At 40.7% G+C, this 20,818-nt stretch overlaps 1 protein-coding gene across 1 annotated transcript in view; it reads left to right on the forward strand.

Moving 5' to 3' along the window:
* Window positions 1-576: 576 nt before the first annotated feature.
* INPP4B (inositol polyphosphate-4-phosphatase type II B) overlaps window positions 577-20,818 on the forward strand; it is a 312,873-nt gene continuing 292,631 nt past the window's right edge. The window contains exon 1 of the mRNA XM_027698885.1: window positions 577-879. The gene's annotated coding sequence lies outside the window, so the exon portion shown is untranslated. The remainder of the gene's footprint in view (window positions 880-20,818) is intronic.

Here is a 20,818-nt window from a genome sequence, read left to right on the forward strand (position 1 = left end):
AATGCCGTGGATCGAAGGCCGAGTGTATGGATGCCATTAGCACTTTGTTGGAGGTGAAGCCCTCCCACCTTTCTCCCTGGCAGGACAGGGCATCCCTCATCGCCCACGCCCCAAACTTTAGCAGCCGGCAGGCAGCCGGCCCGGCGGCTCCGAAGAGCCGCTTGCTTGCCTCCTGGGGAGCCCCTGCTTCCATCTCCGTGAGGGGGAAGTGACTAACATTTCCCCGGGTCATGCCGCGCTCCCCTGAGCCACAGTGCTCCGGGAGGTGCCGATCCGAGGCTCGTTCCCCTGCAGCGACTCCCTCCCGGTCCGACCGTCCCCTCGGGCCGGGCGGGCTCCCGCCACCGCCTCCCAGCCCCCGGCAGAGGCGGCCGCGGAGGCCGGGCTCCCTCTGGGCGGCAGAAGGTGAATGGCAAGCGGCGGCTTCTCCCTCCCACACCCCAGTGTCGGTCTCGCCTCCTCCAGCAGCAGCAGTAGCGGGTCACCTCTGCGCGGCTGAGCCGAGCGGAGCCGCGCCGCGCTGCCTGCTGGCCGCAGGGCTGTCGGGGAGGCGCAGGCGGCTCCCCTTCGCCGCCGCGGGCTCCGGGGCCGCCGCCGGGCTGCGGTGACATTGGGAGGAGACTCCCGGGGGTGGTGGCACCGGGGGCAGGAGCGCCCGTGCCCGCGGCCAGCGCCAGCCGCACCTCGCCCTCCCGGCGGCAGGGGCAGGGAGCGGGCTGGGCTCCGCTCCGGCTGCCCGGGCGCGCAGCCCTTCATTTCCTCTCGCCGTCCGTCGCGCTGCTGGAGGCTCCGGACTATAAATAGCAGCTCGCCAGCCGCCCAGCGCTTCCCGCACGCACCGGGGGAAAGTGCCGCGCCGGCCGCCCCGCCGCCGGACAGGTAACGCCGCCCGGGCGGGGCGCGGGGGGCTCGTTCCGCCGGGCGAGGGGCTTTTGTTTCCTTGTTTTGCCCGCTGGCTCCGGCGCGTCAGGAGAGATTAAAAGCCGCCGCGAATCGGTTCCGGCAAAGTCCCTCCCTTTTTATTCCCTTATCAAGTTTCTTAAGGTTACAGCCCGCCGGGCGCGCAGCCCTGGCAGCGGGAAGGGGGCGCGTTCGTCGGGAGCCCGGCGAGCGGTGAATCCGGCCGGGAGCGCGCCGGGGGCGGCCGCCGCTCTCCCGCCCCCTCAGCGCCGGGGCTTAGGGAAGGAAGGTGGCCCGGCCGCCCCGGGGACCCCTGCCCGGCCCGCCGCCGCCCTCTCCGGGGATCACCGCGGGTGCGGAAGGCCCGAGCTGCCGGGGCAACTTCCAGCCAGGACCCGCTGGGGATCTCCCCTACTTTCTCCCGACGGCGGCGGCGTTGCCCGCCGGGGAGCCCGGGTGCCGCCTTGGCCGCGGTGCCGGCCCCCCCTGTGCCGCTGCGGCCGTGGCCCCTCTGAAGGGGCTTTAGGGGGATCTCGAGAACCTTGCCTGCAAAGGTTTTCTGTCACCTTTGGAAGTTGGGGATACTTGGGCGAGGAGGCGGGTAGCGGGTTCAGTAGGTGACGCTAAAGGGTTAATTCGGTGGAGTAATTGAGCTATAGGATCCCCATCCCCATCTTGCAAAGAGCAGCGTCTGCTGAGATGTAATGGAAACCACAAGAAAGGTATTACAGATAATTAAGTTGAGCAGAGTTGTAACTTGAAATTGTATCAACCAGAAAAGGGGGTATGGGAAATGATGTTTGATTTCTGATCTGTGATCCAGTAGGCTCTGTTTTCTTTTTCCCGAAATGACACAGAGATTTTGAAGCATGGATGGCAGAGCCTGGGACTCCCGTCTTGCTTGGTCCCCAAAACTAACCCAATGGCTTATCTGAAATAGAACTAACAGGATGAAGTCTTTGTGGAGCTGTGTTTTCATCTGATGCATAATTATGTTTCCATCTCTCTTCCTTGCCAGAAGAAATTTACTTGTTTATTTACCCATTAATGATGTGTTAAAATAGATATACTAAAATCAGGCCATACATATGCCGTTTAAATCTGGCTCTGAATCTCAAAGACGAGAAAGATTTTTCAGTCTTCACTGGCTTGCAGGCACTCTCTATATTTAAATGATGTCTACATAGTAAGAACGATGGGGGGGAATGTCTCTTATGTCTCTTTCTCGGTCTGTATCAAAGCAAGAGTTCATGTAAATAATTGGTTACTAACAAAACTTCTTGTATTCAGATAAGTATTTGGAAGTGTTATAGCAGTCTTTAAAAAGGTGGTTTTCTAGTAACTTGATTTTTTTAAAATGTTGTTTTTATTTTACTTGATTAAATTTGAGCTAGCTTTAAAGCCCTGTGGTATCTTAGGGTTTTTTTGTTCTGTGAACCTGTATATTGGATGGAGTTTGTGTATGTAAGCCCTCATTACTGTATCTATCCATGCAGGGCTGAATGCTGTTTACTTCACACATTTTGATAATTCCGGTGAAATTAAGATACAAGTAACAAGATTAATATGAACATCAATTAGTCCTGTGAGATTTTTACAGCCCTGATGGCATTAGTGAGAGCATGTGGCAGTGTTACTACTTCAGAGACCTATTTTTGCTTTTTTTCCCCCTCTGCTTTCTGACAGTTTCTACAGTGCTCATGATAAGATTAAACCTTCCTTTAAAATAAATCTTTTTCTGTCTTTCTTGGACTAACTGAAGCTTTGAGTTCCAGTTCTCCATGGGTTCCTCAAACCTTGCAAGTACTGCTGATCCCTCTTTTGGTCTGGTTTCTCTTTCTTTTGAGAGACTTATCTGCGAGGCTGCCTTAGTTCTTTTTGATCAAACAAATCTATGTTCCTCAGGCTAAGGTATATCAGTTTGAGCAGGTGTATCCAGGTGCCTTCTACAGATCCTCCTTTATGATCTGTGGTCTCCTTGTCTTCTGATCTGACCGGAAGATTTCAGAACATCAGGTGAAGGTTTTGTGAATCAAAAATGCAAGATTAATACTGTGTTTTGTACCTAGAAGTCTACTGTACTGTAAGAAGAAAAAAAAAACAAACCCAGTGAAAACCACACCAGTAGAAGATCTGCCTGGAGCATCGAAGTCAGCCTGCAGAGGCCAGTGCTGCTGGCTGACAGTAATGAGTGCAGGCTGCGAGTTAGTCTGCAGGTGAAGTAATTGTTTCAATAGGCCTAGGCCTAAAATTCACTGTGAATTTTGAGGCAAACTAGTGGGATTGATAGGTCTGCTGAATTATTTAGCTTGTTATGGATATGTATTTTTAGCATATGACTTGTGCAGAGAAATATGAAAACAATACTTTTTGGGTTTATGTAACAGAGTTACAGGAGAAAGTAAAATAGTTTGCTAACAAAGACAAACTGAAAGGTGGACAATTACTCCCAACAGCAATGTTTCTTTAAAATTTATGATAACTTGAACTAGCATTCTTAAACACTTGGGCTATGTTTCTCTTCCTAATTTATATTTTCATAATCTTTCCTGTATGCCAAATGCTCTGACTGATGGAAATTTTTAGGAAGGGCTAGTTTTGTTTGGCTTATTAAATATCTTGTATTACACTAATATTTTATTGTTATTGTTGATGAATGGTGAATATTATTTATTACACTTTTGAGGAAGAATTCCTTCTTCCAAAGCAATCTGGGCTGGTATAAATCAAATTCTATGAAATACTTTTCCTTGTCTTTTTAAATTAACTTGTAAATCTCACTTTGCGTGTCAAAACGTGGGGTGGAGGGAAGGCTGAAATGTTACTTGGGGTGAGTTGGCAGTTCTGGCCTCACCAAGCCTTAGGTCTTATCTACTACTTGCCCTAGGTTTAGGAGCCCTCCCCACACTTCCTGATATCACCTACAAACCTGGCAATCTCACTACAAATTTGTCCTGGATTATCCATCTCTTTATTTGGCAGCAGTCACAGTCGATTTTGCTCTTGCAGTCTTTAAGATTTTTTTTTTTTAAGGGAATGTCTAATTCTTCCTTAACTCTGCCAGATACAGATCTGATCAGTTAGCTTCTCAGGTTTTCCTCTCCTGGATAGTTGATCTGTTACAGAAAACCTGAGGCAAACCTTGAAGGGCCGGCTGGGTTGCACAAGGTTGGAGTTGGACTTCAGCTCACAGATGTCTTCACGATGATAGAGGATTTTAATTAAGAAGACTTGCTTGTCTTCATACAAAATGCACACTGACAATTCTAAAAGGGAGTTGAGGTTGTGAATTTCAGTTTCCTGCTCTTTGGAAGGCTGTGCTTACTGCTTGGCAGCTGAATAGTAAGGAGAGAAAAAATGTGTAAGTTAGTGATGGAGAATTCTTTAGTGCATTTTCTCCATAATCTGCAAAGGTAGATTCAGTTGATTTGTCCGGGTCAGTAGCAAGTCATTTTGGGGAAGAAGGTTTTTTCCTCATTCCCTCTGTCGTCATAAATTAATTAAATATAGGCAGAATCTCAAACAGCAAATCAGATTATACAATCTATTCTACTGTGAAAATTGCTGTTAGGAGACAGGATATGTTGTCTGTCTTCCAAGTCTTGTGTACCTTTTTGGCAAGATATACTGAGATAACATACTGAAAAGTGAAATGGGCATCTTATGCTGTACATGGTATGATTATTAATTTGTCTTAAGAGGGAGTGAATAGAACAAATTGTATTCACTTATTTGGTAGGTTTTTCAAGTTGACAATGATAAAGTTTGCTTCCATGTTTCAGCAATGGGGTTTGAGTTGTTCGATGTCAGTATCTTTAATGGGACTTCTAAAACATGTAGAGTTATTTCTGCTTCTCTAGTGTTAGAGATCCCACCCTTCTGAATCCAGAAGAGACTGGGTAAGACAGTTCTCTGTTTACAGTAGTTTCAGCTCTGTATCTGCACAGGAAGTTTAATATTGCTTTCCATGGGTTTGGATGCTAATAGGCTTTTTGCCTCAGCCTGGCAAACTAAGCTTCTTCCTATTTGTGAGTGAATTTGCCCCATAGATTCCCTGAGATTGTTTTTAATGTTGAAGAATGCTCTATTTAATGAAAATGTATAGGACAGCACAAGGTAAAGGTGCTTACTTGACATAGTAGAGTGGCAAAGTTATTAAATACGATGCTATTTATTGAGGTCACTTTGGCAGGCTGAGTTTGTGTTCTGTCATGGCATTAAAAATCAAATTCATCTGTGCTATATTGATGGATGTTTTTTGTTTTGTTGTATATCCCATTTCTATGATCCACCCTATGCTGTGACCTCAGTGAACATTTATCCCAAGTACAGTCAGTCTTTGCTAAGTCAGTCTAGGGAGCATTTTTCTTAAAATTAACATATATACATAACTAAAGCACTTTAATTTAAATCAATTTCTTTAATTCTGTTAGCTGTACACTTGTCAATAGGAGTTTCTTGCTGCAAAAACTCTAATTTGGCAAACAGAGTGAAATCTCAATATGAGGCACTAGAAAGACACTTTTTTATTTTAACTGTAAGAGGTGGATATGTAATGGACAACTAAGAGGAAGCAAGTCTTGCAGGAAGCAAGCCTTTATTATATTTTGACAGTTTTTCATGTACCATCAGGCTTTTGTATTGTTTGTTTTGTTATGGAGTGTGAACTTGTATTATAGCAATGCTAGTAACATGCACTGAACTTAGGGGGCATATTTCTGTTACAAAAATGGCTCAAACCCATGAAAATGGGTCTTAAATCTAGGTATTAAATGTAGCTTGGTATCTTGTGTATTTGTGGCTGTGCAAACAGAGCATTAAGCAGAATCCATCAACTCCCTGGTGTCATATGGTGTTTCTATTCCAGCAGTAACAGGTTCTGTTTGCCTTGTGTTTGTGTAAATGGCTAAAGAAAACAGGTATCAGCAGAACTGAGTTTTAGAAGATGAAATAACTTTCTCTACCATAGAGGCGGAATTTTGGAATAAATGCCTTTATTGGGTTATTCCATTTAACTCTGTAAATGAGAACAGAGTTTGGTACACAGAGCAGGAGATACTGCATTTGACGTTCACAGTAACGTCAGTCTGCTATTTTTATAGTTTTAAAAATACTCTTTCGATTGATGAGAAGATCCTTAATTTTTCAAACTAATAATCTAGAAGTTGGAGTGTTCAAGAAGTGCCTTTTTGCTTTAGCCAAGTAAGTGTGTGGGTTGGGTATTTTTTTTTCCCCCACTTTAAAAGGCAGCTCCAGAGCTACACTCTATCTGGAATTTCTGTGTTACTGTCTGTCATGGCACAGAATCTGTTTGTCTTTTGAAGGCTGGCCATGTGGTGTAGCCTCTCTGTGTTAGCTGGAAGTGATAATTCAGGAATGTTGCCTCTGTGTGGAAAGTTGATTATAAAGCAACCTTCCCTGCAATCCTGCCCAGGAGCTCTTTCCACAGGAGCAGTGTGACCAGGCTCATCAGGCCATGATCCAGTGATTGAACCTTGCAATAAAGGCAGAGGATGTAAATAGTGAAGAAACACCTGGTTAAAAAAAAAAAATTGAAATAAGCATTTTCACTTTAGACCTGCTATTGAGAAATACTGTTTAATTTGATCTGTAGTTTCTATACAGGCACAGATGCTTAACTTGCATTGATTTTTCACTCAGTGGATCTACATTAAACATTTTTCCCAGTGAATCACATTTGGTGGTTGTTTAGCCCCAGAGCAACAATTCATAATTGTTGTATCTCTAGGAATTTTTTTTTCCTGCTGTTGGTGTCAGATACCTTTAAATTTGGCTATTTTGTTTCATCTGGCTGGTGTAGACTTTTCCTTCTAGGAATCAATAGTTTCCAGGTGATTATAAACAAAAGTGATGGTCGCTATTTTTGTGGAATTTTTGGGGGGTTTGGATACCTCAGGTGTTGATAGTTGGAAGCTTGGAAAGTATGAATGCAGCCTACACTAGATGGCAGTGTAAAATATGAGGAAGCCTGAAAACATTTGGAATTCTTTACAAACCCAGTAGAAGCTGCCACATTTATGGCTCATTTCATAGATAAGTATGTTTTTACTGCATATACTCCTGTTAAATATAAGGTCGCTTATTTTTCATGGTCTAAATTTGTCTTGAATTTACCTTGTTTGAGCAAGAGAATATGTTTGAGCAGTTACTGTAAGATAGCTGTTACACTGAAAAATCAGTCTACAGTTTTAGTGTGGTTAGGTGGCCTGTGTTTGTAGTTAGTTATTGGTTAGGAAAACCACATGTATTGCTGGAAATGTTATTTGAGATGTATATTTTCAAACCGTTGGACAGAAGTTGTCAACTGATAAAACAACGATGAGTGAGACTTCATTTTAATATTTTAGAGCTATATTACAGCCATTTGTCATTCACCTAGGATGATCTGGTATGCGTATATGGGTTTTAAAATAAAATTAATGAAATTGCACATAATCTGATGTCAAATTGCATGTGCTGTTGGAGTTTGTCTTTCCCTTACAGAATGTGTGTGTGTGTGTGAAGTGGTGTATATATGAACCAGTTCCTGTGGTATCAGTCTTCTTCAAAATGGTATGATGTGTGAGCCTTAAAAAGCTCAAATGCGTCTCAATGTTGTTCAAGCATTGCAAGGGAGCTTAAGTGACAGTGGGAGTTGGGACAGCTGTTTGTTAGCAAAGTACATCCTTTGTTAGTAAAGCCTGGAATCCTTTCAAAGTTTTCCTTTAGCAATGCCTGATGGTACAAAAATTCTGATCGAGGTGGAGAAAATAACATTTGCAAGAAACTTTCAAATCACTTTCTTTACCATCAAGATGTGATAGCCTTAGAGATAGGTTTCCTTACCAAAGCATAAAAGCAAGAGGGATTAGAGGACTCAGCCTGTAAAGGTTGTGTGCATAGTTGTTGAACTGCTTTGTTATATATCTGCAAGTGAAATGAGAAAGCAGTTTGATGTAACACCGTGAAAGCTTTAGGTTTTTATAAATTGGATTTTCTTTCTCTGACAAAAATGAAAAGCCTGGTCACAATGGCTTCTTTGGAACTGCGTACTGGAAAAAGCAAAGCTATCCACATGCTGGGATTATTGAATTAATTCAGGCTGCCAAAATATACATGTAAATATACATAGTGCCCTGCACTAAAATTGATCAGTAATTAATCTGGTGGTAAATTAAGAAGACTGTACATACCTAAGATGTAAGTCAGGACATGCTGAATATGTTTGAAGAAAAAAAGTCTTATAAAATCACAACTTGTACTAATCACTTCTTTTAAGAAGGGGATTGAAAAGTACTGTGAAACAGTAGGAGTGTTTAGTGAGGAAACAGCACTTCCCTCTCTTTTCTTTTTGTTCCTACTATAATACTTTTTAGGGAACTAAATGTTCACATGGATATCTGTAACATCAGTATTTTGGAGATAATGTGAAAGATTTATCAGCAGAAAATGTAGATATTCCAGTAAATCTATGCTTAGAGACATCCTGCATGTATGTATGGGTTCTGGAGGGACACGTTAAGTAGTGCCCCTCTATGTTTATGTAGTCTTTGGAAAATTCAGCTTTAACTTTTATCATTCATAACTTTCAGCAAAGGAAACCTTGCGTAAATCCTCCTTGGCAGGTCAAAATTTTAGCTGTCGCTTGAACTCCAAGTGTAAATTGAGATAACGTGTCTCAGTTTGGATCTTTTTGCTTCAGCATTCACAGCTATTTTGTTTATTTGTTTTGATTAGTGTTCTTAGTTGAATGGTAAACTGTGGTAACCTTGCACAAAAGTAAAAGCATGTGAAACACCAGTTCAGTACAAAAAAAAAGGTTATGGATGTCCATAGTCATGTTAATAGGAGCTGTCCTACACTTTGCAGCTGATGACGGGTCTGAAGATGTTGGGAACCTGACAGAGCAGATCCCTGACAAAAGCACGATGTGAAAAGTCAGTGACTGAGTCACAGGGTGAAAGGAATAGAAACACTGAAGCAAGAATAAATGGTAGCTTATTTTAGACCTGTATAAAAAGTATTTCAGAAATAAACTGTCTGATCTGATGTCCAACGCTCTCACCTCCAACCATGATTATGGTATTGGTCCTAATTCCTTTTTTTTTTTTTCTTATTTTTCCTCCCCTCAACCTGGAGGTTGGTCACCCTGTTTCCTGATATTTTTTTCTGGGCTGGCACTCACCTGTTGTTTGAGGGCCACCAGCTTGGCCTCTAAAACTTTGCTCCTGAGAATGGGTCTCATTGCTGTCTCAGTGTTTGGGATGCTACTGAGGGTATTGTGCCTGTTGTTATGTCATTGTGCCTGTTGGCATGTTGTGTGATCAAAGATTGTAGAATAACGCTGCCACAGATGCATTAGACTACCAAAGTAACCCTCTGAGTTTACTGCTCTTGTAGTATGATGTAAATAAAAAGTTTTTACCTTCCTTGTTATTATACTTTTTTGCATGTGAGGAGAAAATTCCTCTGTTTCTGTTGCCACAGGTGGTCCAGTTGCCAGTTACAGATAGAACTTGCTTGTCTATTATGTGGCCATGGGTGCAAGCTGGAGGAATTACTGATGCTGATCTGGGAAGCAAGGTGAGGAGTCCCACATGAAGCAAAATAAGCAGAGCTTCGAGGGGTTTGGGAACCAGTCCCTTCTTACCTGAGCAATGGGGACAAATGGAAGCTAACCCATGTGGAGTTGTCCACTTGTTTTTCTAGTACAGCCAGACTTTGGAGCCTTCTTCCAGATGGTACCACTTGTTGGTAATCATATTTAAATAAATCTCATGTTCCACTAAGGAACATGCTACAATTGTTTCTGTGTTACTATGAGAAGATACATTTATAATAATTATTTAAAGCACCTAATTCAGCACTTGCTCTACTTGTTGAACAGCTTGTTAATGAGGTGTCCTAGAGTTATCTATGAATATTTATTAAGATTTATATCAAGAAGGGAATATAGAAAAACTGTACTCTTTTTCAAAAGGAAAATTATGATTACTCATTTTCAGTGTGCTGAAATTACCTTGACAATCAATTTTGGTATGTTACAATAGAATTACATGCTTCGACATTTTGCCTGAAGAGGAGATCTGAGGTTTGTGGCTACGAATCTCTCTTAATGTTTTCTTTGTTTTTTTTTTTCCCCTTTCTTTTACAAAAAGAAGGACTAGCTTTGTCCTCGTGAGCTGTTCCAGATGGGGGGAAAAAAAAAAGGCCAAAACACCATGAAACATAAAACCTTTTACCTGTTTTAAATAAAATACTGATGAGGGTCTAGACCATGTCTGTGGGGAATTTGTCTTCTTGTCAGATGCTTCCGAAGTTCTGAAAAACATCAGCTTTGAGAATCTGTTTTTGTGCTCCGAAAGAGCAATGTCTCACACTAAAGTTTGAAGGCCAAGGTAGAAATACTTCTATGAAAATTGAGTTATGATGTGCAGGAATACTAAAAACATAGCAGCAGATATATTTTAAAGCTGTTTTAAAAGACAATACCAGGCTGTCAGTTATGACCCTAGTTTTTAATTTCTGTATTTGGAGCAGTGTTGCAGTTTTACATCCAGATGATTTGTTAGTTGTGCTGTGGTAAATAATTCAAAAGAGCCTTTGTTGTGTAGTCAGCAATGTCACACATCTCTCACCTCCCCTAAGTGATGGAGCAGATTCTGACCCCATTTGCAGTGCCGTAATCTTGCTGAACTCAAGGAAACACTCTGTAAAATCTTGGCTTTTGGGTTTTGTTTTCTAAAAAAAAAACAAACCCAACTTTATTTTTGAAATTTCATTTTTAACTTAAGTGAATTAGCCCGTCATGTGTTGATTCTGGAAATTCACAGAAGGGACAAGATGGCAAGAGAGACACAGAAGTGCTGGTATCTTGGTAGGAAGTGTAGGTTTCATCTTGAAAACCCTGATTGGGCTGAGGGTCAGACTTGCATTTTGAATCCTTGAAGACACAAGGTAAGATGTGCCTCTGCTGAATGGCAATGAGAAACTGGAGGAGAGCTTGTGTCTGCAGAGCAGGCAACCTCTGGGGAGTCATAAAAACATCAGGGCTAATGGAAATTTGCCTACCAGATGGGAAACGAAGGAGCATGCCATAAACAGTCTCAGTGTTGCAGCTTTCCTGAATCTTTAACAATGAAGTTAATTCTTTGTGTACTTGGCTACTTTCCATCTTACCTCAAAGTTTGCTCTGTTCCTGTTTGTGTTTAGAGAACTTCTATGTATACGAGGAAATGCTGAGCCGACTGCCTCCTTGGACTACAGTAAATTCTATCCTTACATACTGTTAAGCAGTCTGGTTTTTGGTTTTGGTTTTCTTTGCTTTGTTGTTTGGTTTTGTTGTTTTTTTTTTTACTGAAAGATGCATAGAGCTGTTTTTTGGAACTTAATGACAAGTGTTCATTGGTGAAGAAAAATTGTAAAGTCTCTGACATACTACAGCTACCTTGCCCGCTTGTCAGGGATACTGGATTTTCCTCTTTCTTCATGCATGGTTATCTTTCAGCTTGTTCTATTTCTGTCCAAATAGTGTTGTTCCCATTCTAGCCCAGTGAAGGATATTCATAGCTTTCAGACCTAGTTCTCATCATACCCAGACCACTAACAGAATCAGACAGTGTAAGCCAAAGACCCAGCGTTGAGGTGGGAGATGCCTGTAACTTATCGTGCTCTTCTCAGTACAATTGTCTGCATCTGACAGGTGATGGGACCAAAGGAGTAAACACAATTCAGATCCTGTAATGTCTGTAGGTAGCAGGTCACGGACTGCAGTGGCATTTATACTGTCTTTAAAATAGACCCTGATTTAATCCATCGACTTAAAAGTCATCCCATGTGAAGAAGGGGACACAGTGTAAGTAAGTTCATAGCACTGAACAAAGACAGACAGATGATTCTTTTTGTTTGCTGTGCCACGTAAAAAAAAAAAGCCTTAGAAGAATTACCAGGCAATGAGGAGATAATTAAACCATCAAGCACGGGAATTTCACGGCCATTGTGGGTAAACAACTCTGGCTGCTTCAGGCAAGGGACCAACTTAATTAAAAATAACGACAAAAAAAAAAATCAAAACAACCCCCCCCCCGTACAAAAACAAAACAAAAATTCTAATTTAGTTAACCCATTTATCAAAGAAATATGTTGGAAACCCATTAGTCTTTCTACAGACACTAACACTTTGCCTATAAATGTAGTATTATAGAAAGGAAACTTTCTAAACTTTCTTTGGCATTGCTTTAAAAATGCACAAAGAGCATGGGGTGCAAAAGTTGGGTTTTTAAAATTTGTTTTATCGTAAGTACCCAACACTTTTTTTTTCCATCATAAAATATTTAATTTTTCTTTTCTAAATAAGGGGAAAGATGAGATCTGTAGCAGGAATTTAATTTTCTTCTGTTTACTGGAAGACCCTTAGGGTGGAGAAAAGGATGCACAGCAAGCCAACCATACCCTGGGATGCATCAAAAGCATCCTTGAGGCACCAGCATGTGGAGGGAGGGGATTCTGCCTCTCTGCTCTGCTCTGGGGTGCACCTGCGGTGCTGCATCCAGCTCTGGAACCCCTAATGCAAGAAGGACATGGACCTGCTGGAATGAGTCCAGAGGAGCTCAAGAAGATGATCAGAGGTCTGGAGAACCTCTCCTATGAAGACAGGCTGAGAGAGAGGGGGTTGTTCAGCCTGGAGAAGAGAAGGCTCCAGGCTACAAGAGAGCTGGAGAAGGAAGAGGGATTTTTTTACAAGGGGTAAAAGGAGTGATAGGATGAGGGGGGAATGACTTTAACCTGAAGGAGAGTAGGTTTAGATTAGATATTAGGAAGACATTCTTTACTGTGAGGGTGCTAAGGCACTGGCACAGGTTGCCCAGAAAAGCTGTGGATGTCCCATCCCCAGAAGTGTTCAATGCCAGGTGGGATGGAGGTCTGAGCAACCTGGTCTGAAGGAAGGTGTGCCTGCCCATGGGAGGTGGGTTGGAGTGAGATGATCTCTAAGGTCTTTTCTAACCCAAACCATTCTGTGATTTTATGATCATTGTGCAATGAAGCAAACTCTGTTTGCAGTGGGTTATGCAGGGTATGGTTTTGTGGGTGCTGTCCTGGCCTGCAAGCCTTGCCTTGTCTGTTACTGCACCATTATGGCTACAGCATTACCACCTTAACATCTCATTCCATTCACGTGGGAAGCATATGGAAATAGTAATGACTGGATTGCCCAGGAAACACTCAATGGCTCAAGTAAAGATGGGTGTTTGTGTGAGCTTGAGACTGGGCTGGACTTAGAGCTGCCAAAGCTAAAACTTTAAAATTGATGTCACCCTAAAAATTCAGAATGAATCAATGTAATACTTCCAACCTTCAGTTTGAAAGAACATTTTTAATTGTACTTGGTTTCCTGAATTGTTACAGAGCATGTCATGTGTTATTTGTAAATAGCAGCATTACTTCATAGATTACTGACATTCCCACTGGCCTATTTAGATGTGTTAGTCATTGACTGGTCTACTGTAGTTGGGGGGAAAAGGCTAGAAGGGAGTGTTCATGTATAAATGGACATATATAAACTTGGTGCCAAGAAAGGCAGCAAGGGAGAAAACATAGGTGTGCCAGAGATACCTGTGTAACCAAAAGGCAGAAATAAGCATTCTCATAGGAAGCTCCTGCTGCTGTGCTTACACAAAATTACCATTTTTCCTGTAGTGTCCAGTTGTACTACTACCTTGTGCCTCTCTCCTCATTTTGGAAATGTTTTGAGTCAGTGTGTGCATGTGCACCCCCTTCTAGCTCAATGGGGCAGTGATTCCTGATAATAGCAGCTAGATTCAACTTCAAATTCATATTATTATAGGGCATATTTAACATTTTTTGCAAGTAATTTTCCAATCTTATTTTTAGTTGTGGGTTTAATATTTAACATGCGAGGATTCTTAATGTTAGGAGTAATATTAAGGAACATTAATATTTAATTCCGTGTCATAAGAAATGGCTTACAGTAATTTTTGCAGATGAAATAGGTAAGATATCTCTCATAGTTCCTTTGGAATTTTAGTACTTATTAATCACTCTTTGCATAAGAGATAAAGCATAAAACCTTCTTTGTATGTGACTGCCAGAAGTTAGATTACATTGGAACTAAATAAACACTGAGTTGGAAGGAATTTAGATTAAGATCTATATTTGCAGATTTTGAAATTACCTTAATCCTGAAAAACAGAGCTTGAAAGTTGTCATCTGTGTCAGCACTACATTAAGCTCTGAGTTGGCACAGTTCTTACTTCTGTGCTGGTCTGACCGTGGCACTTGGTGTTTTACAGCTCTATTTTTCATTCACGGAAGTGCTTAAGTAGGACATAGTGGAAGACCTGTCTCCTTAGATGTATCCTCATAAGAATTTCACTCTGCAGGGCAGTTTGCTGGTCATAGTTGGTGACTTAACGGGAACAGAAGGTTCAGATCAAGGAATTCATCTCAATTAAGGTCTTCAGTTTTAAATCTGCATTCTTTTTAAAAGCAGAACACATTGGTGGTTTTATTAAAAGTCTTGTTATGAATTGTGGTTTGAATATCTTCTTTTGAAGAATTTTTTTGCAAGATTTCTTCTGGTTCATGTGTGCATCCAACCCCTGAGGTGCAGAGGCACTTTTGTTTGTGCTGTTGACTGCTTACCATCCCAGTTTCCTGTTCTTCACCTTATTAGTAACGCACTATCATTGAGAATTACTTAATGATCTGGTTAGAACTGTGTATTGCCATGTACTGAAATACATTCAACATTTCTTTCTCTTTGTTCTTTGTGCCTTTAAAAGTGGTAGTTTTCTGCCTTAATCTAAAATGCAGTGTTATTCTTCACAATGAATACAGGAGGTTTAATTATTTTCTTTTCAACACAAAAGTGTAGAGTTTCTGGCTGAAAGATGTCTTTTTTTTTTTTTGTATACTGGAATGCATAGAAGTATTTAAGTGCATTTTAGGTGCAGCCTTGTAGGAAACGTCTGCCTCAAAAATGGTAATTTTTTCCCATATAATCTGGTAAAGATAAAGGAACAGAGTGGTTTTTCCAGAGAAAGCTTATGTTGGAAATGGTGGAAACCTGGCTTTGTGGGAAGAAAGACTAGGTAGTTCCTATAACGATAGCCAGGGATAATTGAAGTAGGAGGTAGATATGAAGGACTAGGAGAGGATATTTTACTAAGGATTAAAAGGATGGGCACTGATAGCCTGGAAAGCTGGAGGTGAAGTGACAGTCCCTTTGTTCATTTTGCTGTCTTCATTGATTTCTTCCTCAGTTTTTTAGGCTTTTTTGTTGACAACTTCTATTAATTCAGTGGTGAGAAAAAGAAAATGAAAGCTTGAAGTGTAGATGTATGTGTTGTTTTAGACTAAGGAAATCAAATGAAAAGTAACAAAGTTGATCTAAACTGTCTATTATATGTCTCATTTTGGCAGTGATAGCAGAGCAGCTGAAAATAAGTCAACTGCACAAACCTTTGGGCAGTTTGAGACAGTCTTAGATCAGGAAAATGAGAAATGACAGAAATGCTGGGAGAACAAGGGAAAAGATGACATTTCTGCATTTCCACTAGTCTCTGTCTTTGTTTTTATTTATAAAACCTAAGTGCAGCTTACTTCAGGGCATGACAGATAGCTGTTTTGTTTTGTTTGTTTTGTTTTTTTCCAAAAGAAAAGCACATACAAAACCCCCTCTCATTTGAATATCAAAAGTAATCCTTTGTTTTCAAATTACATTCCTATGCCTGTGTAGGTATGAAATTAAAATATAAACTAAAAACATTTTCAAAATATAATATAGTTTATCAATAAAATGCAATTTATTTTGGGTGGTCTACAAATTAATTGCTTCATTGCTATCAAAAATCTTGTGCGAGTCATAGCCAAAATGCTAATTAAAAAAATAGCCAGTCACCCTTTTCCTTGTGAGTGTAATTTTTCAATCTAACACAGGAATAAGTAATCTTAATTAAGCAATCTTAAACTATAAAATTAAGACTGATTTCTTATCCTACTGGGAAAGGATGACTGGATACAGGCCAATTGGATAATAGTAACATTTAGTGGTATATGATTTGTTAGATGGAGAGAAAGTTTTATGCTATCAACAGATGAAAATTTGATTGTCAGAGAACATCAGAACACTTGGAAATGTACGTTGTAGATAGGCAAGAAATAAGTGACAGTCAAATGGTAGTCACTAGCATGTGCTTTTTTAGCTAAAGTCTTCTTAAATGGGTGTTGGTTGCCATGTTTTACCCCACTCATTATGGACTGTACTGGAAAGTGGACCCTCCAGGAGCCACCTAGTCTGGGTTGAGTAGCCCAGTGCCATGAGAAGGTTCTTATTTGTAATAGTTTCTCTTCTTTTTTTGCTTCCTGTCGCTGACAGAAAAAGACGGACAGAAGAGCGAGCAAGGCCTTTCAGGTAGTATTGTGTGTTATGTGAAGTAAGAGTGATTCTGGAATCGATTGATCCAGGACAGCAATGTGTTTATTTGTACTTGTCCAGTACAATAAAGTTTCTTCCATGCTGTAAATGAAATGCATAATTTAGTAACAACAACAGCAAAATTAAGTTGCTGTCAAGTGCAGTGCTGAGCTGGAATCTGTATCTATCTCTCTGCCAGCAGCCACTGGTGACCTGGTACTCTTTGCTCCTTGAAGCACAATTCAGCAGACCCAACAAAGGAAGGGGACAGAATTGGTACTGTGGGATTGAGTCCTCTGATGACATAAAAAGATGCAAATTATACTTTTCCGGGCCAATGATCTAGGGGTCAGAACTTACTGTTGTATCTTTTTAACCACTTTTTACTTAGAATTCTTCCTTTAGTTTAATATGAAAATTGCCAGTCAAATCTATTGTTTTCTCAGCATCCACGGAAATGAAATAAAATGGCAGAGAATGCAGCTGTCAGTGGGAGCTGTGCTCATTTAATGACTGAAATTTGACCTCAAGCTAGGCCTCCTTTTATTTCCTTTCCTATGGATGAGGAGTTTGATAGAAGCATATTGGTATGATAGCATTTCAAAATTTTGACATATATTTAAATGGATACAGACTGCATGCTTGAATCTGTACTTAGCCTTTCACTTAACCTGAAGACTTACAAATGAAAATAAAGTAAATAAACAAAGCATTCACTAAAATCATCATGAGTGATGCCTGCCATGTGAGAAAAACAGCAAAGTCACTGCCAGACAGTATCAGACTTAAAAGAAGACAACCTCAGCTCTGGCCAGGTACGGTGAAGAGCTGTAGTAAAACACAATTACTGCAAAGTAGGTATGAGGAGGTAGGCTATCCCTTTCTTTTAATTTTTTGTTTGTTTGTTTGTTTTAAATCCTCTGGTGTAGCAGGAATGGACAGCATAAATGCTACTGATAGCTCTTAAGATGTATGAAATGTCCCAGAACAATGTCCCCCACCTCTGGTACGTGGCAGCTGGTGGCACAGCTGTCTGCTGTGACAAGCTGGCTTGGCACTGCTGGAGGCAGAGCAAGGTTACTGTGAAACCTGAAATGTTTTGTTTTCAGGGCTCTTCTTCTGTTAACTAAGTAGATGTCCTGGCACTGATCACCATCTCTAGAGTGCAAAACCTGAAGCACACAACTGGATTTTGGGACCCTGGAAGATGAAACTGTTACGTTTCTCTCTTCAGGCTCAATTGGGATTGCTCTAATTTATGTTGGTTTTGAGCTGATGCCTCACAGTCTCTGTGCTGTTCAGATTAGTCCAAGCATAAGGTGCTTTGGGTAAATTGCTTCTCTCATGCTCAGATTGGCTTCCAGCACCTCTGTCCCTGGGGCAAAGCGGGATGTAGGACCATTTTGCTGCTGAGAGTTTAATTTACTACCAGCCACATTATGGATTCTTTTAAGGATTAGTCCAGAAAAGCGAGGTGAAATATTGAATTTAGATACTACTCCCTTCCTTTCCCCTTCTCTTTGAAATGGTTCCAAATGCTGTGCAACCACATACGTGAACTATTTCACTGGCAGTTTCCAGTTTTTTGAGCTGTAGGTACCCAGAAGCCCTTTCTATCTTGGCACAGTGTTGAGTCCATAAAAGCTCTTAGTCTGCTTGCATTGTGGATGTGTATGTGTATGTTTTATCTCCTTACTGCTGAGAATACATAATACACCCCTCAGATTTTGCTGCAGCAGTGAACAAATACTTAACTCAGAATTTTAGTTTGAAATATTTTTTCAAATGTAAGTGAAATTGTAGCTCACCTCAACATCAAGGTTCTATTGAGAATGTGAGTTTAACTAGGAAACATTCTCAAAATTAAACATCCACTTTTTCTTTGGATGGAATTTTTATATTAAATTTGACTGATTCTCCACAGTGGTTTTTGTGTTCTCTATCAATAATACTTAGGTATGAGATCTTTTTCCTAAAGAAAATTCATCAAGTTGAACAGTTGTTGCTTTCTGTTCCTTTATCCATTCAGCTCAGCTTGATTTGTGTTGGTAGCAGCAGTGGAGTGTAAGGAGCAGAAAAATGAATTGCTGGTGCTGCCTGTTTCCTGACCAGAAGTGTTTGTTAGTTAGCTATTCCATTCTTCATATCCTTCCAGTCAGGACAATCTGTACAGAAATGGTTTTCTTCATCAAAGTGAGAGAACATACCACTCAGAGTGCCATTTTCATCCTAGAAATGGAAAATTACTTTCCTTCTGGAAGGCATGAGCATTCACACACATCTAATGTCTTTGCAGCTTTAAAACCACTGCACAACTCCTTAAGAAAATGAATAAATCAAGCTGTGAGGCCTATAATCTGTGTCTTACAAGGCTCAATGTGTAGAACCAGAATTTTGTGCCTTTGAGATCAAAGTCCTGTGAGTAAGCAGAGGTCACTGTTTCACAATTTAAGTATATCACTGGCCTTTCTAACATGTCTGAAACGTTTACTCTGAGCATATACCATGCACTGGCTGATTGAATGTGAAGACTCAGATAAGATTTAGGTTTTTTCTTTCTTTTCCTAGTTAACCAGAATGTGTGTGGTGGAGAACTATGATGTAAGAGAAGCAAAAGTGGATTGAAGTTGCACAGCCATTGATTCAATCAGACATTGTAAGGAAAAGCATTTGCAGGATCCCAGCACTAACATCCATCTATCTGTGATTTCCAGGGCCTGTTTTATTTACCGGGGTTTTCAGAAATATAGAGCCTTGTAAAGAGCTCTGCTGAGGAATGACTTATTTTGTTGCCAACAGGATGACACCAGTCTGTAGTTAGCCATGTCTAGTCTGTAATCAGACTCAGTGGGGCAGATTAGGTGCTCTCATAAAGGGAACATGGCTGGAAAAGATTGGCAGCAGAAAACAACACAGATACTGAAGCAGCTGGACTTAATCAGTGCTCCAGGAGCCTGGAGAAATCTGTTTGTTTTCGAATGCTTTGCTTAAATTTTAGGCTAAGAAATAAAACTGCCATTCTCTAGACATAGCAAGTCCCTTCAGATCTTAGGGAATTGTTTATTTGCCTACATTAATCTGCTTGATTATGTGTTTTTTGTATTGGCTCAATGGTGGTGATCAGCTATGCTATTACAAAAATTAATCCCATCAGGAGCGGTCTTGCAAGTATGGAAAACCATAACCTTCAGGGATTATGATTCATCTGTGTTTAAAAGGAACATACAGGCATTAAATCCAAGTTATATTACTGAACATCCTGAGATCCCTGTCCCCTGGCTCAGTACAGGGGAATGGGAAACAAGAGTAGAAAGCAGATGATGAGCTTTGCTGTGTGCTGCTGAAGCGACAGGAGAAGTCGCTGTCCTGACTGGTTGTGGTGTTAGTGCTGGGCAGCACAAACAAATGATGTTCTGGCTGTCACTGGTCTCAGCCAGGTGTTCCAGCCTGTGTTGATACCAGTGCTCGTTTGTGTTGAATAGCAGGTGTTGAGGATCAGCACAGCTTTACATTTTGTTCCCCTTGCTGTGGGGGTGGTGCCTTCCCCAGGTAGGGAGGAGTGGCAACTGGAAGTACTGTAATTTAACACTGTTACTGCTAAATTCAACACAGCCTGTTTGAGAGGGAAAAGAGTATGCTTTGTCAAAAATAAAAATTTCAACTCAAGCAATCAGTTTGAGTTTCTTGAAGACAGTGCTTTGACACGCTAAGCTCAGGTAAGGTAGCTGGTTGTAGTTGTTTTTCCTTTAGAAGTAATTCTTGACTATTAAGTGTTTATATATGTGTCCATTCTTTTTGTTTCTGTGCTTGGGCTGGTCCTGGCTCATAAAGGTATCTGAAAGCTGTTTGGCCTTATAGAGCAATCATTGGAATATAGGTTTTATATTGTATGTAGTAGCCTAAAGAGAGTTATGACAAATATATGCGGCCTCCTATTACACGAAAAATCTGCTGTTTTAGTTGAAGCTAGCTCTAAGAAGACTGTTCATAGTGTTAATATTAGTTCTTCATCAATACAAACCTTTGAAAAAAAATAACTGTAGGTACCTATTGCAGCATCATGTTAGATTTACTTATTAGATGTTTCTGGTCACGTAGTAGTGCCTGGTAGTTTAGTGTTTCCCCCATGACTTTTTTTTTCTTTCTTGCTTTGCATAAAACAAAAAGCCCAACAACAATAAACCTGCATATTGTGGGGTTTTGGTCCTATTTGCATCTACAGAGATTTGCTGAGAGAGAAATCTTGAGATCTTCCTAATGAGTCTCCTAAGTTAGAAAGTATGGATTTGTGTATTTGTAAATAAACTTTCCATTATTCTTGTTCTTTTATTTCTCCTACCAGCTCTTTGGTTTTGTGTCCCTAGGAGAGGACTGAATATCTTTTCTTATCTATTATTTTGGGACTAACTTGTCTTTTTCTTCTCCTTTTCAATAGCAGAACTTGATGCCTTAGTATTTCCTGTCCTCTGAGCATATGCCATT

The sequence above is a fragment of the Neopelma chrysocephalum genome, unplaced genomic scaffold (assembly GCF_003984885.1).
Source record: "Neopelma chrysocephalum unplaced genomic scaffold, ASM398488v2 Primary Assembly neopelma1_133, whole genome shotgun sequence".
Taxonomy (NCBI): Eukaryota; Metazoa; Chordata; class Aves; order Passeriformes; family Pipridae; genus Neopelma; species Neopelma chrysocephalum.